The sequence below is a fragment of the Mustela nivalis genome (assembly GCF_964662115.1).
Source record: "Mustela nivalis genome assembly, chromosome: 6".
NCBI classification, from domain to species: Eukaryota; Metazoa; Chordata; class Mammalia; order Carnivora; family Mustelidae; genus Mustela; species Mustela nivalis.
The window spans coordinates 91276453-91293664 of NC_139025.1; the positions used below are offsets into that span (position 1 = coordinate 91276453).

At 41.6% G+C, this 17212-nt stretch overlaps 1 long non-coding RNA gene across 3 annotated transcripts in view; it reads right to left on the bottom strand.

The window, feature by feature from the left end:
- Positions 1 to 11653: 11653 nt before the first annotated feature.
- Positions 11654 to 17212, bottom strand: part of LOC309868153 — a 69240-nt gene continuing 63681 nt past the window's right edge. The window contains exons 3-4 of one of the 3 annotated variants that reach the window (XR_014313533.1): positions 13045 to 13251; positions 11654 to 11851 (exon numbers count right to left, since the gene is read on the bottom strand). This is a non-coding gene — a long non-coding RNA (uncharacterized lncRNA). Of the gene's footprint in view, positions 11852 to 13044; positions 13252 to 15060; positions 15186 to 17212 lie in introns of those variants that run through there. The other 2 variants (XR_014313532.1, XR_014313534.1) reach the window with 2 other exon arrangements.

Genomic DNA, 17212 nt, shown 5'->3' on the forward strand with positions numbered 1-17212 from the left:
AGCGCGGTTGGAGGAGAGATGGGAAAGTCTGACGCCTAGTGGTCATCAGGGAGGGCCCGGAACTAACCGCACATGATTCCAGAGGAAAATGTCTTCTAAACAGCATCCCTGAATTCCAGGTCCACAAGGGACTTAAAGAGAACCATTTCCAGCTTTAAAAAATATATATTTTTAAAGACACCAGATCTGAAAGCCTGTCTGGGCCCTGACTATGAGTCTACATAGTGGGGTTGGTTAAAGTTGTGGTGGAAAGGACTGAAATTTACCAGAAAAATACAGGCCCATGCAGGAAATTTTAGAGCTTATAACATCACAGGCAGGACAGCTCTCAGGCTGCAGACACCATTCTCGAATTCAAGGAAAGACTGAGGAGAAAGGCCCTCGAGTTCCTTCCTTCCTCAGTTTGTCTATAAAAATAGTGGTCTTTGGAAGGACTGATTTTAATGGGTCTCTCTATGTCTAAAACATCTCAGTTAAAGAGGGATATATAGGCACCTCACCGAGTAAATGAATTTTCTTCAGGGAGCCACTAAATTTTTCAATGCTGCAGATCCATGGAAAAGGAAAAAGTAATTCTATTCCCGGAGACCTTTCTGGAAGGTAACTTAGCTATAGTTGACAAAGGAGCTTAAAAGCTCAAAAAACTTTTAATCCAGAGTCTAAAAATATATCCTAAGAAAATAACCAAACAAGTACTAAAAGATATATCAGGGAGTTGTTCATTGTAAAAAATCTTAAAAACAATCTGAATGTCTATCAATAAGAAACTGATTAAATAACTCAACTCCATCTAATGGAATACTATGGAGAGATTTTTAAGGTTAAAGTAAGTCTGTATGTTTTAACATTATAAGATGCTACGAATATCCTGATAAAAGCAGGTTATAAGACATGACCATTTTTTTTTTTTTGTGGTACATGTTAAAACGTATATCCCAGCACTGAATAAATCCCAGCACTGAATAGTGGGATCATTGGTGTGACGTTTTACTTTTCCATCCTATTTTGTATTGTCTGATTTATTTCTGGCAATGAGTCTATGTAACATCACAAGAAAATAATCAACAATAAAACATCTGAAAATATTAATTCCTATCATTTGATCACCAAAATGAGGAAAAGATAAGAGGAGATAAAATAAATGAAAAGTGTTAAGCTTTATGCTAAGACCCACGACCTCCTGACTGATAAGGCACTTTAACTTATTTATGTTATTTGTTCTTCCCCTCTGAAGTGCTTTAAATTTTGAAAATATTTTACCAAAGCCAGCAGGGAAAACCACAAGATTTGTCCTCCTGTGAGAGTGGAATAGGAACAAGACTGATTTCAAGACCGTCTACTCTTGCCTTTGCTGTTCTGTCTTCACAGGAGTTGTGATCCTGCTCTGGGGAACAGAGGATGACCAGAGGTCAACTATGAATCTTTGGAAAAGGAAATGGGAAGGAAAAAAAAAAAATCCACTGAAAATAAGTAGAATCTATTCCCGTTTCTCTAGCCATCTTTCAATTGGATGCTTCAATTATGGATAAAGTGGTTCCTCTGGCTCCTATAGTTCCAGGATGTCTTTTATTTATATTTTTAGTGCCAGGCAGAACTTTGTTCCCTGAGTCCCACTCACCAGGAGATGACGGTTGGGTGGAGGTGGTAAGAAACAGAGAAGAGGACCCGGGTCTCCCAGTGAGGAAAGGAGTCTGTGTGTCACGTGTCCCCTGGAAAGATGGGGTGAGTGTGATGACAGCATAGAAAGTGATGACCCTGGCGAGAAGCAGGGAGGTGGAAATATAACCAAAGCCCAGTAGAAACCATCTCAAGGAGAAAGAAACAAGGGCATAAAAGCGGCCATATAGATCACATGTGGGGAGGACCAAGGCCCCGGGAGCGCTTTGCCTGGAAAGAACTGTACAGGTGAGCAGAGTTGGTCTTCCATTACTCAACAGCTCTTCTGTGCTGGAACCTGACCTTCCCATGTGCTTTCTTGGAAGCCCTATGTGCTGCATCCTTTTCAGGGCTGTAGGACATGGAGGAGGGACCAACACCTGTGTACGGTTCCCCTGTCTTTGCTTTTGAAGCTCTTTCTGAGCTATTTTGCTTGTTTTTAGGAGACAGCTACTAAACAGAATCACAGGTTGCTGGGATTTTTATCTCCTCTCTCTCCCTCCTTCCTTCCCTACCTTCCTTCCTTCCTTTTTTCTTTTTTTCTTTCTTCTTCTTCTTCTTTTTTTTTTTGTTTAAACTGAAGACAAGTTCTGTTCACACACACACACACACACACAAAAAAAATCACTAAGGAACACCAAATTCTGTGAGTATTTGCAAACTTTGAGCCACAGTCTACCTGTTTTTATAGGCAATGTTGGGGAAAATATTCACAATGATGATCCTCAGACAGCTTGCTGAGTGCTTTTCATAATGATGTGTCTTAACCCTTACTAAAACCTGGGACATAGGTCAATCCATTTTACAGATGAGGAAGCCAAGGCTGAGAGAGTTTACTGTAAGTTCTCCAAAATAACACTTGTCTCTTCTCACCCAACTCCTGGCTGCATTATAAACTCCTCGAGAGAAGGGCCTATGTCCTACGCACCCTTGACACTTTGGGCCCAACTGCTTCAAAATCAGTACTTCAATCTGTGTTAGTTTTTTAACTTACGGCACCACCTCAGCAGCAAATAGTTGTTGGACAGGAGGAGAGGCAATCGATAATGAGCTTGGCTTCTGAAACGCAAATTCTGGCTCGAGCATTTACTAGTTATTCAGATTTGTGCGGATTGTTTAACCTCCCTGCCTCTCAGTCTCCCCGGTTGAGAAATGAGGAATGGAGCCCCTACCACATGAAGCTGTTATGAGGAGTCAGTGGGTTAATATCCATGAAGTACCCAACACATCCATAAATGTGAGCCATCCGTATTAGTGTCACTACTGTGTTCTTAATTCTTAGCATTCTGCATGCATCATCTCGTTGAGCCCTTGCAATAAATCTATTCCAGTAAGAAAGAAGGCTCGGGAGATTAAACAGCTAGCCAAGCAGAAGGGACTAAGCAGTGGACGGGCTGGAACTCCAGCTCAGGTCTGACACCAGACCCCACCCTCAGAGGCTTTCTCAAGGTGGCTTACCTGACCAAGACAATAACAAATTAGCCCTGATTAGAGCAGACTACTGAATTTGTTCTCTGAGTTGTAACAGGAAGATTTGCATTTCAGCGTACTTTTTTAAAGAGTTCATTTATTTGAGAGAGACAGATAGTGAGAGAAAGCACAACAGATAGTGAGAGGCAGAAGCAGGCTCCCTGCAGGTAAGGAGCCCAATCCAGCGCTGGATCCTAGGACTCTGGGATCATGACCTGAGCCGAAGGCAGACGCTTAATGGACTGAGCCACACAGGCACCCTCGGAGTATGTTCTTACATGAAAATATTCCATCTTGTTCTTGAGGCTACCAGTATGTGGGATATTTTTTAAATGATGTGTAAGTCAAAACATTTTTTTTAAAAGATTTTATTTATTTATTTGACAGAGCGAGATCACAGTAGGCAGAGAGGCAGGCAGAGAGAGAGAGAAAAAGAGAGAGGGAAGCAGGCTCCCTGCTGAGCAGAGAGCCTGATACGGGACTCTCCCAGGATCTTGAGATTGTGACCCTGAGTCGAAGGCAGCGGCTTAACCCACTGAGCCACCCAGGCGCCCAAGTCAAAATGTTTTTAATCTGAGTGACGGCATCCACTTCATTGGCTCATATAAATGACATTAAATGGAATGTCCAAGGAGAGACCTCCCCTATCTTCAAGTGTGACTTGATCTGAGTGTTTAAGTAATACCTCCATGAATATCTCTCTCTCCATTTATGAGGCATCTTTCCACCTCTGTTAACTTCTTTTTCATCCAAGCTTAACTTTCTTAGAGGCAGGATGGCCATCAGGACCTCTGAACTTATATCTTGATAGTCACGTGTGTTGAGTAAGGGCTTTGTCTTCCAATTCTTCTGCCAAAAGTCCCGAATGGCATCTCATTCACTGGGAATCCAGTGCCCCTCCCCAAACCAAACCTTGTGGTCGGGGAAGCTCTGACTGCCCAGGCCTGGGTTAAGTGACAACCCCTCCAACTCCAAAAATAAAGTTGAGACACGTGGACTAAGTGTGGGGTTTGGGTGGCTCTGCAAAGGACACATTAAGTTATTATTACCAGGAGGAGGAGGAATGAATGGAGTCTAGGCAGAAAGGACCCATGTTCACCACGTGCTGTTCACTTGCAGAATAGATGTCTTGGGCTGGAGCGAGGAGACCGGATTCCATGGACATCCGGCTGAGGAACCTTACCCAGATCCCTTAACTCCTCATGGCTTCAGTTCTCCCAGTTGTAACGCCATCTAACATTCATGTACGGCTCCACTGACTTGCCACAATAACCCAATACTGTAAAGACTTTCATTAGCCTGTACTTTCACTTTAAAGAACAGAATATGAAAGTGCTGAAATAAATCGCTTTTCCAAGTGACTCCCAAGACCACGCAGCTGGAAAGTGGCTGAGTCAGCATCTGACCTGAGCCGGGCTGGCTCCTGAGCTTCCGCTCTTAACCATAAAGCTCTACTGCCATGTATGTGTACAATAATGAGACTTTAAAAAATGAGGTCCCCCTTTAAATTTTTTTGGCCTCAATATTCTGTATTTGGAAAAGAAGAAAAAGAGGGGGAGAGTAATTAATAACAGGGTGGAAAACCCTGAAAGCTCCACTTTACAAAAAATGCTGATTTGGAGGAATCCTGTAGACCTGGCCTCCATGGTTTCTTGTGTTCTTATCCCAGGAGGATGTTCCCTGAATGTGTTAACAGGGAGAGTGTTGCTCTGTGATTTCCAAATGAATTTTGAGTCTGTCTTTTCTAATAGACAGGCCACTAGGGCCTTTATGCATTATCAGTTTTGTTGCAGAAATATAATGACTTCCTAATGCACTTGCATAAAACCTACTTACTTAACAAAAACTTAATAGTCAAATATGACTGTGAGGAAGATATTCTTCTGCCTAACAGTTACGTCTTTTTCATTGTTTCCTTGTAATGAATTATTGAGCAAACATCAAGCTGACTTAAATATTCGCCTGCTTTAAGCAGCTTATATTCAAAATCTACATCTGGAACTGAGCTTTGTCACCAGATGACTTAAGGTTAAGGCAGTCTATAAATTAGTAACTTGCATCAAAGTGAAAAGTAGCTGCTTAATGTTGAATAATGAATAAGGCAAAGCCTTTTCGGGTCGATAGTTCATGGTTAGATAAATAAAAAATATTCCTGTAATGTGGAAAGTTAACGTATGTTAGATGGTTCAGTAATATGAAAGTTTAGGCCATAGCCTTTAGTATAAAAATGTCAACATTAAATGTATATTATATTCATTTTTTTTTTAACTTGTCCAACAAAAGAATACTTAAACTTCTTGAGGTCTGAAAGAAATTTTCAAGTTTGAGATTGCTCTGATGGAGGGGTGTATGTTCCAAATTGTCTTCAACTTGTTTGAGATTATTTTAGTTCAAGCTTCTCATATTAAGATAATATACTAAGATTTTTGAAGAAGTTACAACTAGTAAGATGATTCTAATTACCTATATGATAGTCACGTGACCTGGCCAGCACCAAGAATTTAGCAATCATGCTAATAATGTTTTTCTACTGAGTTCCCTTCCTAAAAACCCAAGTGGTATCTATAACAGCTACAAATACAGCAATAATAATAAACTGTTATTTATGTAGTGTTTTCATTGGGCCAGGCTTTGTGCTAAGTATTTTACTTACAGTTAGTCATGTAATTCTAACAAGTCTACAGAGCGGATATTACTATACATTTTTTTCTTTTTTTTGACAGTTAGGGTCAGAAAAGTTAACTAAAATTCCTTAGTTCACACAGCTGCTAAGTGGTATATTTCCTCTGAGGCTAACATTAAGGATTTAGACATTCCCAAAGTCCTAGTCTGAGGCTAACAGCTTCCTCTCAAGTTCAGATCAATTTGAATTCTAAACCCTGACACACGTGTAAAGTATCCCCTTGCCACTCCGTTAGGAGCTTAATAGTTCCTGAATAGAGAAGAATTTTTCTGTCATTGTTTCCCAAGAACTGGATCTAAAAACTCTTTTGTAGAAATAATCTTGAGGGTGATAAAGGTGACCAGGAATGGGAGCCCCCCCCCCCAGATCCTATGTTGTATTGACACTGAGCTCAGATCACTGGCAAGTTCTGCTCTTTAAGCCATTGGCATTGACTTTTTTAGCACAAAACACCACATGTATTATGCTGTCATCAGAGCCATCCTCGGCGATAATTGCAACATGCCAGCAATGAAAACACCCAGCCCTGGATCCCATGGCCTACTTCTGAAAGGAACTGCATGGCTTTACAATTATCACTCAGACTGGCAGGGAGAAGGGGAGGGTGGGACAGCAGCAGGAGAAGAAATCTTTTCAATCTGGATGAACAGATCAGCTGCCTGGGACACCATGCTGTTCGGGCCAGGCCAGGGTTCCTGTGACATCATGCCCTACTCTCATACTGTCAGCAGAATTCCCTGAGGACAGCAGCTGCTGCTGCCGCCTACAAATGACTATCTCAGCTCGCACCGCTTCCTCTTTCCTTCTTTTCTGTGAGGCTGCTCGTGTCCTTTCTGCTCACCCAAGGTGCTGAGCTGGGTGAAGCAGAGGCTGCTGGGAGATCACGTGTTCATGACAGCCAGGGGACACCACAGGGGAGGTGGCCCAGAACTGGCCATCTCCAGAGCTTCCCTGCCAGGGCACTGCAGATGGGTTCTAGGTGGGCCAAGTTACAGGTCTCTTTGGCGCCCAAGCCAGAAGGAAGGGACAATGGAAAGCTGGAGCCCCGGCAAGCCTCCTCCATTATTCCAGGATACGTTCATGTTGTTGGTGCGATGATGATGATGATGATGATGATTACTCTTTTTTTTCTTCTATGCCAGGTTGCAAAAGAGTTTGGGAAGTGCAGGTACTATGATTGGAAGAGACTCAAATAGTATTTCATTTATCATTAATAGCAAGGTTGAAGTACAAAGCACTCAAGGACAGCTAAATTCTTATTTGCTGGGAAATAAAGTATGTCAGATAGCTAAATTCTACCTCCTAATGACTCATTTTGTGATCTGTGATAAGACCATAATCATGTCCAAATAACCAGAAAATTCGTATGTCCAGGTTTTCAGGTGTCTGGGCTTTCATGGTTCAAAGTGAAGCTCCTTAACACTAGAGTCCTATGGGATTCTGAAGGGTCTGTGTGTCACTGAAGGTTAACGTGTCCCTTGTCATCACTGGGTATTGGCTTGCAGTCTAATTCGTGAAATTACAGTCTATATGTGATGTGGCATTACAATGTTTTATAGTTTTATCACCATAAATTTAGCTCTTCAGAAGTACTTGGACTGAGATTAAGCTAATTTACTAAATCCCCAGTAAGAAACCTGGGATTATGCCTTGGTTGTGCAGCTGTAACCACAGCACCCAGATTTTTTTAACTTCGTTACTTTGTCAACCAGGTTGATGGAGAGACTTGTCTAGGCCTTCTACTCAACAGTCACTATTTTTTCTTAAAATTAAGTGTGACACATTTCAAGATGCTATATTTTTTAAAGATTTTATTTATTTATTTGACAGGGAGAGAGAGAGAGACAGAGATCACGAGTAGGCAGAGAGGCAGGCAGAGAGAGAGAGGGGGAAGCAGGCTCCCCCCTGAGAAGAGACCCTGATGCTGGGCTTGATCCCAGGACCCTGAGATCATGATCTGAGCTGAAGGCAGAGGCTTAACCCACTAGGCCACCCAGGTGCCCCAAGGTGCTATGTTTTTAATAATGATACATAAAGAGAAGATTTAAAGAAATCAAGTCATATACTTTCTACTAATCCTTAACTTCTATCCATTTGGGTGTAAGTTAATCTGTGTCTCTAGACCACAGTGGATTGTTTCTTTCCTCTATTCTAAAGCAGATTATTCCTGGGAATTTGTCCATAGAATCCTAGGACTTTAGACCAAGTTGGCATGAAAGCCTTTGAGTCAATTTTCCCAGACAACAAAGCAAACCACCACCATATGCATTTAGCACGCATTGTCCTAAACCACTGCTCTTGCAATGGCAAGTGTCCATCTTCTTTTTTTTTTTTTTAACTTAACTGCAAATGTCATGACAGACTGTCCTATTAATATACTCTAGATATCCAATATTCTCTGATATTATCTTTTTTGATCAAGATTTCTTCGGCTCAACATTCAAATCCAATTTCTTCCTCTGCTCTTTCTTTTTGCATTCTGGAATCCAGGTTTTAAGTTGTGTTTACTGGGATTTTGTATACGATCATGTTCAAAGCAACCAACACCTTACCTATGACAAAACACTAGGCTAACAAAATCTTAAGCTACACTAGAAGCTGTTTTCTAAAAGTGCTAGTGTTTTAAAAAATTGCTAAATGAGGATTTTAAAGCACCTTGCACATGTGGATGTTCAATAAATATTAATTGACATGCATCCAATTTATTTGACATTTCCTTTGCTGTCAATCAATAAAAAATTATTAAACTGTGGCAGCCTGTGCAGAAGTCTGGGGAATAAAGACAAAGTATTAAATATTGTCTCTGCCTTGTTGAGTTGGCAATGAGTTGAGATTAAAGACCAACACTTGGGGGCGCCTGGGTGGCTCAGTGGATTAAGCCGCTGCCTTCGGCTCAGGTCATGATCTCAGTGTCCTGGGATCGAGCCCCGCATCGGGCTCTTAGCTCAGCGGGAGCCTGCTTCCTCCTCTCTCTCTGCCTGACTCTCCGCCTACTTGTGATCTTTCTCTCTGTCAAATAAATTAATAAAATCTTTAAAAAAAAATAAAATAAAGACCAACACTTGGACAACAGTAAAGTATACAAAACGGTTTCTGTTCAGCTACTTAAATTGGGGCAAAGAGTATGCATATGGCCTAATAAGGAAACATGGCTGATTTCTTGAGACCTGGGGCAGTCAAGTGTGGCCTTCTGAAGGCAGATAGCTGGGCCTGGGAAAATCTCAGACATAGGAAGTGAAGGCATCAGGACAGGAGCACACACACAAAACACCCCAGATCTTAACCATGCTCGATAAATTTGAGCTCAATTAATTTAATTCAGTGAAAAAGAAAGAGACATGATACTTGATTAGGAAGGACTTTGAAAGCCTGACTAGTGCAGCTTCTTATTTCACAGTATGTCATGTCTTCTCCCCTCCAAGCAAATACAAATTGGAGCTATTTTTAAAGGCCTGTAGGCAGATTTTACAACCTTAGGTGACTCGGTCTATTACCAGCCTTGTTAGGAAGCAAGTTTACCTGTGCAGATAATGTTAAGGTCCTGCCACCCTCTGAGCCCTGCTTCTTCCTTGTCCTGTCCTCTGTGATTTTATACAGAGTGCTGCTTAGTCTTCTTTGGATTAGAGGCCCTTTGAGTAGTTAAGTCTGTCTTTCATTTTCTCTTCTTTGTTCCCAAACTATTTCTGTATTCAAACATTCCTGTTTCCCTTCCTGCATGGTTTTTCCTTGTTCATTCTGGACCTGTGGAAGCCAAGAGGCCTGTGTCCCCTTTATTCCCTGCAGGCCTGTGGAGAAGTGATGACCACCCCCACCCCAAGTGAGAACAGCCTTCCACCAAGGTCCCCTCACTGTACCAGCCCCCGTGAGCACCCAGGAAATGCAGCAGGGGAAGAGGGAAGTCTGGTTCTAGTGGTGGCTATGAAATGAATAGATCATAGCTGCATCTCATTAGCAGCCTCTGGAACATGTAGCAAACCACCTCCCCGTGATCTGAGAGATGAGGATTACAGAGAAATGAGAACTGTGAAAGGAGAGAGAACTGTCTTGGATTCCTATTTCTGAGCTACACATCTAGGCCTCAGGGATGTTTTTTTTTTCGCTACATTGTGCATATAACGGGAGGGACGTGTTTCACCTTCACTAGGAATGGCCACTGGTTTCTCATCCTAAAGACCCAATGTTCTTCCTAGCGTTCCCTAGCTCAGGATCAAGACAATGGCTTTTTTTCTTGCCTCTAACCCCAACTTGGAATTCCTCTTCCTGATTTTCAAGGCATCCAGTAACCTGCTCCAGATGACCCATCCAACCACATTTTTCATGATCTTCTGCACTGTTCCCTTTGCTCTACTAGAGAGAACTATTCACCCACTCTGCATAAGGCACTCCAGTTCCTACCACTATCTTTCACTAACATGATAACAGAATATGGAAAGCTGTCTCTCCCTATCTCCTCTCTACAAAATCCAATGAATTCTTCCAGGCCCACTTCAGTTTCCTCTTAGAATTATAGAGTCTCAAAATTAGAAGGGAGCTTTAAGGTTACCCAATCCAGAACCTAACTTGCAACAGAATCCTATGGCTTGAAGAGGGAACTAAAACAATCCCAAGGTATGACAATATGGAAGGGAAAAAAATCAATTTATTTTTATAAAGTGGTGGCCAAAAGCCTGAGATGGAATCTTCACAGTGACCACTGGATTGGCACAGAGTAAATGTCTAACCTTCCTGAAAGTAGTACACAGATGAGATGGGGCGAGGGGATGCATCTTGAAGGTGGATGGAGGCATGAGGTTGGGAGGTTATGGCAGCCCCAAGGATTTAGGGACCTGTACTATTGTATTGCTCTCCTGTTAAGGTTCAAAGTTGACAAAATGGTGTCTTAAGGAAGAAGGGGCCCCAGGGAAGACCTCTGGGGTAGGCATCATTTTCTGGCTCTACTTTATAGGAAGTGTTCCTCCTGGGACATGCTCCAGGCAGCTTCAGGAGTTCTGCGCAAAGCATATATGCCTAAATTCATGTTTGGTTATGCACATTCTGAAGTCAGTGACACCTATGGGTCCATCTTTGCCCTTGAGAAGAGACTCTGCATTGTGAGCACCGCCTGGGCTGTCCCCTGAGAAGCCAGAAGATCAACGGGCTTCAACGTTGGCTCCTTGAGAGAGGTCACTTTGCTTAGTGAGAGACTATAAGTAAAAATAGACACCCCACTGTAGCCTCTTGGGCAAATGACTTATTCATGGGTTCTAAATTATTGAGGTCATTGAAGAGAGTGCTATATTTAATCTTTAGGAGAGGAGAAAATGGGGTGAACTGGGCTTTAGAGAAGACTGTATCTTCATAGGACCAAAGGTGGATGGGTAAACAATGATTGAAAAGAAGAGGGTGGACCCATGCACCCTGTGATGACCGCGTGTCCAATGGCCGACCCTCAGAAGCCTTGTGTCTGTAGATAGGTCTACCTTGTTCACAGCCACTAAGCATGAGGAAGGGCCCTTTGCAGAGCGGGGTTGGCATTGCAGACAGTGCTTCAGCTAGAGTGATGTTAAGAAGAGCTCTCCGGCACATAATAATGTCCCCACCTTTTAACACTTTTCCAGAACTTGAAGGCTTTGTTTTTCCCTTGAAATGCAAATGCTCCCTGGGAGATTTCACACAGTAAAGGTATATGAGTTGGCACCTCAATTTTTTGGTGCATGCTTCTGCAAGAAAATGAATCAACAGTTGAGAGAAAAATGGGATGCAAAACAGCCCTTGGGGTGAGGGGAGGGGAGGAGGATTGCATAGATGAAGGGCCTGGGATGTAGAATCATAGACATAAGGACCTTAAAAGAAAGAACAGAAAAATTGACAAAGGCAATCATATATTTGAAGACCAAGTAGTTTCCTGGGCTCTGTAATGAATCCTGGGTGATTTTCTCTTCTATCCATTTTTCATCCCTTTAGAACAACTTCTTATCTCCAGATTTGATCAATAAGTATTTGTAGACAGTATTTGTATGTTCAGCCTTATGTGTGGATTGATGGTTTTTTCACTCAATATTCCTTTAAATAAATAAATATATATATATATATATATACACATATATAAAAAATACACATATAATTATTTTATATATAAAACATATATAATTTGTGCATAAGACATATATTATTTATTTAGATTTATTTATTTTTCTTTTGGGGAGAGATCAGAGAGTGCATGCACAGGCGAGCAGCGGGGAGGGGCAGAAGGAGAGAGAATCTTAAGAAGGCTTCATGCCCAGCACGGACCTGTGCCTGGGCTCAATCCCACAACCCTGAGATCCTGACCTGAGCTGAAATCAAGAGTTGATTGCTTACTGGGTATTATATAAGACTGATGAATCACACACCTATACCCCTGAAACAAATAATATATTCTATATTAATTAATGTAATTTAAAAAAATTTTTTTAAGATTTTAGTTATTCATTTGACAAAGAGAGATCACAAGTAGGCGGAGAGGCAGGCCAAGAGAGGGGGGAAGCAGCCTCCCCACTGAGCAGAGAGCCCAACTTGGGGCTCGATCCCAGGACCCTGGGATCATGGCCTGAGCCAAAGGCAGTGGCTTTAACCCACCGGGCCACACAGGCACTCCTATAATTTAAAATTTTTTTAAAGCAACACAATGGGATGCCTAGGTGGCCCAGTTGTTAAGCAGCTCAGGTCATGATCCCAGGGTCCTGGGATAGAGCCCCAAGTCAGGCTCCATGCTCAGCAGAGAGTTAGTGTCCTGTGAATTAGTCTCTTCTCTTCAGGAGCTGAGCTTCTGAAGAGGCTAATTTATCACATACTTTTATACTGGTTGCTTTTCTCTCTCTCAAACTCCTTGTAGAGAAGGAAGCAACTTAACTTTGAGCTGCAAATAAACAAAATCTCCCACTCAGACTAGCTTAAACAAGAAGGACATTTCTTATCTCCTGTACTGAGAGGATTAGCTAAACGGTGAGCTGTAGGCTCGGCAGGTTGGGGTCCCAGTTCCACCTCTCTCTGTGTGTGATGTTCTACCTTCTTTTCTGAGTTGATCTCACCTTCAGGCCAGTAGGAAAATGGCTGTGGCGATTCCTGAATCCTTCAGTAGTGACAATATCCAGAGAGAAAAAATGCCTACAGGGGTGTGGAGACTTCTATAACTTTTCCAGTAGACTTAACCTCACACTTATTGACAGAATTGAATTACATGACATTTCTTCAAATATGTGAGGAAGCAGGATTACCATGACGGGCTGCAAATTGCCCCAGAACTGAGGACAAGGTCATCTTCCTCCAAATCACATGTGGTGAAGAAGGTGAGATATTTGAAGAGAAGGGAGGATGAACACTGGATAGACAACAAGTCGTGGACTGTGGCTGCCTCGGTCAGGCTTGGAAAGTCAGCTGTTAGATTTGGGAAATTTGAACCTAGTGGTTCAACACAGTCATTACTAAAAAAAAAAAAAAAAAATCAAGTTATATAAGCTTACAAGGAAAGTATATTAAAGCAGAGGTAACAGGGGCGCCTGGGTGGCTCAGTGGGTTAAGCCGCTGCCTTCGGCTCAGGTCATGATCTCAGAGTCCTGGGATCGAGTCCCACATCGGGCTCTCTGCTCCGCAGGGAACCTGCTTCCCCCTCTCTCTCTCTGGCTGCCTCTCCGTCTACTTGTGATTTCTCTCTGTCAAATTAATAAATAAAAAATCTTAAAAAAAAAAAAAAGCAGAGGTAACAAATACTCAAAAGCCATTAATTCCTAATGATTTTTTACTACATCACATTATTGTTTATACTTCTGCTGTTATTTGCAGTTGCAACTGCGTGGTGGAAATACTAAGTCATGGAGAGCGACCATGCATTCTCAACCCTGCATTCAGGGACATTACACTGCCCATTTGAAAAAAAGCCATGGTGTGAGTATTTACACCATGGAGAGAGTCAAATGGGTGTGATATATTGCTTTGCTGATTGCCTAGATTTAAGGTGGTGATGGAGAAAACGTTACCCATGCAGATTAAATTTAAAAGTGTGTTGTCTGGGCACCTGGCTGGCTTAGTCTGTTAAGTGTCTGCCTTTAGCTCAAGTCATGATCCCAGGGTCCTGGGATTGAGCCCCGCATCGGGCTCCCTGCTCAGCAGATAACCTGCTTCTCCTTCACCCCTTGCTCTTTCCCTACCCCACCACTGCTCATGTTCTCTCTCTCTCCATCAAATAAATAAATAAAATATTTTTTTAAAAAAGTGTGTTATGTCTGTAGCTATTATATTATGAATAGCACAAAATATTGAAGAAATGTTCCTCCAGGTTTCAAAAGCCATTATTTGAACCAGCACAGTCATTTGCATCATTGACAAATATCTTCTTCATTTCACTTTCATATTACTCATTAACATAAATGAGCATATCAACCAACATTCAGATCAGAGTTACATTCATCAACAAAAGTTCAGAAAAAAATAAACAAAAGCATTCTGTGAGAATCAATTGGCTTTATGAAACTTACAATTGTAAAAATTTCCTGAAGAACAGATCAGCAATCACCAGATTTTCTTTTTTTTTTTTTTAAAGATTTTATTTATTTATTTGACAGACAGAGATCACAAGTAGGTGGAGAGGCAGGCAGAGAGAGAGGAGGAGGAAGCCGGCTCCCCGCTGAGCAGAGAGCTCGATGTAGGGCTTGATCCCAGAACCCTGGGATCATGACCTGAGCTGAAGGCAGAGGCTTTAACCCACTGAGCCACCCAGGCGCCCCTCACCAGGTTTTCTATACCTCTATCCTGTCACTCAGTGGTAGGATGAAAGAAAAGTTTTTGGCCCTTGGAAATTTGTGTTAAATTTTGACTCTCTTCCCAGGCCAGATGTGATTTGGAAATACGCCCACCTTGTGGAAGTTGCTCTCTGGGCTTTATTCCCAAAAGATGGTTTCTCTTCTCAGTAAATGTGATACGTGTTGAAATGGAAAATGAAGGAAACCCAGTCATTATGGTTTCCTCCATAATCTTGTAACTCTTTATTGCTTATTTCAATCATTATTCTCTTTTAGGTTCTCAATATGGTGAAAAAAATTTGACATCTCACCTATGGTTATTTATTTATTATTATTATTATCAACATAAGGGCAATAGCAGTCATTTATTGGTCCTCTGCTATGTGTCAGGCAGTAGGTCAAATACTTACCTACATCTTCTCTAATCCCCATAACGACTACCCAGATAGAGATAAGCATTTTTCTGTTTACAAATAAAGACACTGAAACCCAAATAGATTTAATAACCAAGGTTGTAATGAGAGTCTGTCTGACACCAAAGCTCCCTTTTTTTTTTTTTTTTTTTTTTTTCAGTATACCAGGACTTCTTTCTTCCTTCAGTAACTCATTAGGACATAATCCTGTTGGGGAAACATATTGAATGATGACATTTCAAAAGTTGCATGTGGAAAATATTAGGTAATAATCCACATTGGATATTCTTACTTCAAGTCTGGCCATCTGCTAACTGGTTCATTAATGGTGTTGATTTGTTTAAGAATGCGCTTGTGGTCTCATCACACGTGTACAAAGGTCAAATGGAACCATGGCAGTAAGAGCTCAGAGACACATCCTGAAAGCCTAGCAAAAAATCTGGGCACACTGAGGCACCAAGTCCTCTGTTTCATTTGCTTTATAAACCACTTGGTATTTGGGTCTCAGAAAGTAGGCTGACTTCAGTCTCTTAAAATAGACCATACACAATTTTTTCAGATTTCATTGTGTAGGTGACATGCCATACAGGTCCAGCAGTTCCAGAAATGAACTGTGCCCTATCTGAAAGGGCCGTTGTTTTCCTGGTGGGATCCTAGCCAGAAAAAGGCTGCATCTGGTGTGAAGCCAACCAGGCAAGGAGCAAAAAGCCTTTCGGTGAAGTGATTCTTTACTGTTACAGAACATCTTTATTCTAAATCTCATATGGTTCAATCAGAGGAAATAAAAGGGGGCCAAGGCATAAGTATAGAACCATTCCTGGCACCCACAACCAAGTGGCATCATACCTACAGAGAGAAAGTCTATCGCTGCCATCCTTTTACTTCTCTGGATTGCTTCTACATATCAGAATCAAAAACAGATGGAGATGCTTTATATTACAACTATGGAGATGCTCATGTCATTCTCGATCAGAATAGGCTTGTCCAAGTTTTTAAGCTCTACCCAGTCCTGAGATAGTAAGTTCAGCCTCACCCAAGAAGATTGTCCCTTTATTAGATCATCGACATGAGCAATGAGAGGAGACATGGAATAAATGAAGTATCACTAAAAGGCAACAAAGTCTATGGCAATGCCTTCGAAATGTTTTCCTCCTGCACTTAGTTAAAGAATTATGCAAAACTACATACCCCTGACATATTTTTAAATTTACAAGTTTTACCATATATTTTTATAGTCGCAAAGGATGTAGTTTCTAACATACAGTATGTTGCATATCTGCATTCAAGATTTCTTCAACAAAACCTTCAAGTTACAGATTTAGAGGAGAGTCTGGCTGGTTCAGTTAGTTAAGCATCCAACTCTTGACTTTGGTTCAGGTCACAATCTCAGTGTCTTGAAACTATAGAGCCCCACATTAGGCTCCACACTCAGAGGGGAGTCTGTCTGCTTCTCTCCCCGCTCTTTTCCCTCAAGCCCCTCAACCATCTCTCTCTAAAAAAAAGAAAGAAAAAAAAAAACTTCAGCTAAGTTATTTAATATGCATGCCCCCTTGACAACCTTCTCCTAAGTGTGAGAGAGAGAATGGCAGAGACCAGTGTCTGTCGCCTGGGTGACATAAAGCCACTACACACTTCAAAATTTCTCATTCAACCCTTGTTGGCTTTCTTTTGGATAACTCTCTCTCTGGAGTGATGTGTTCTTGATTTGAGCATTTGTTTTAACTTCCAGAGCAATGGACTTGGTAAGATTAAAGATGGTTCGTGTGCCTTTCTCTTCAATAGGAGGGCATCTCGTGAAGGTGGAGACAGAAAGGAGAAGCTGTGGCAGAAGAGAAGTTCTAAGACAAAGTATTTAGGGAAGAGTTATAAGGAAGTCAAAAGCATGAACGATCATCCTCTCAAAGCTTTCAGTACCATGTATGGCTTGGAAAACCTTTCTTATCCCCAGTAATAAGCAAACAATTTTTTGAAAATCCACTGTTTAAGCCATATGCATGGAAACAAAGAGGATTTTGTTGTCAGGACTCTGTGATTATGAGTTTTGGGTCTTTGAGTAGAAGTCACTCCCTATTTGCCATAACTTCTGGTGATGGAAAGATTTCCTCCTTATGTTGAGACATGACACAGAGAGAATTTCCCTTTAAGCTCATGAAGCTGAAGTGACAGAGCCCCCTTGCTTTCATAGTCTTTTCCAAGCTGTTGGAAGGGTATATAACATGAGTTTACAATGCCAT